Source organism: Octopus bimaculoides, chromosome 6 (assembly GCF_001194135.2).
Source record: "Octopus bimaculoides isolate UCB-OBI-ISO-001 chromosome 6, ASM119413v2, whole genome shotgun sequence".
Taxonomy (NCBI): domain Eukaryota; kingdom Metazoa; phylum Mollusca; class Cephalopoda; order Octopoda; family Octopodidae; genus Octopus; species Octopus bimaculoides.
This window is the reverse complement of record NC_068986.1, coordinates 87,411,197-87,411,585: the sequence shown is the minus strand read 5'-3', so window position 1 is coordinate 87,411,585 and position 389 is coordinate 87,411,197.

Here is a 389-nt window from a genome sequence, read left to right as displayed (position 1 = left end):
TATATATATATATACGCATATATATATATATACGCATATATATATATACGCATATATATATACGCATATATATATATACGCATATATATATATATATATATATATATACACGCACACACATATATGTGGATGCTTCTACGTATTAGCAGCCACACACACTCACACACACATGTGTTCCGAATAGAAATGACAGTAGCAAAAAAATTGGTATAACAGTTGACATATCGGCAAAGAACGTGACCAATTCTGAGTTTTATGAGTTCTTTGTATCCATATTTTCATGTGCACATGCGCACAATCATATGATTGTCTGAGCGCACCTATCTATATAAATATGTGTGTGCGTGTGCATAAATACACACACACACACACACACACACACAATCATA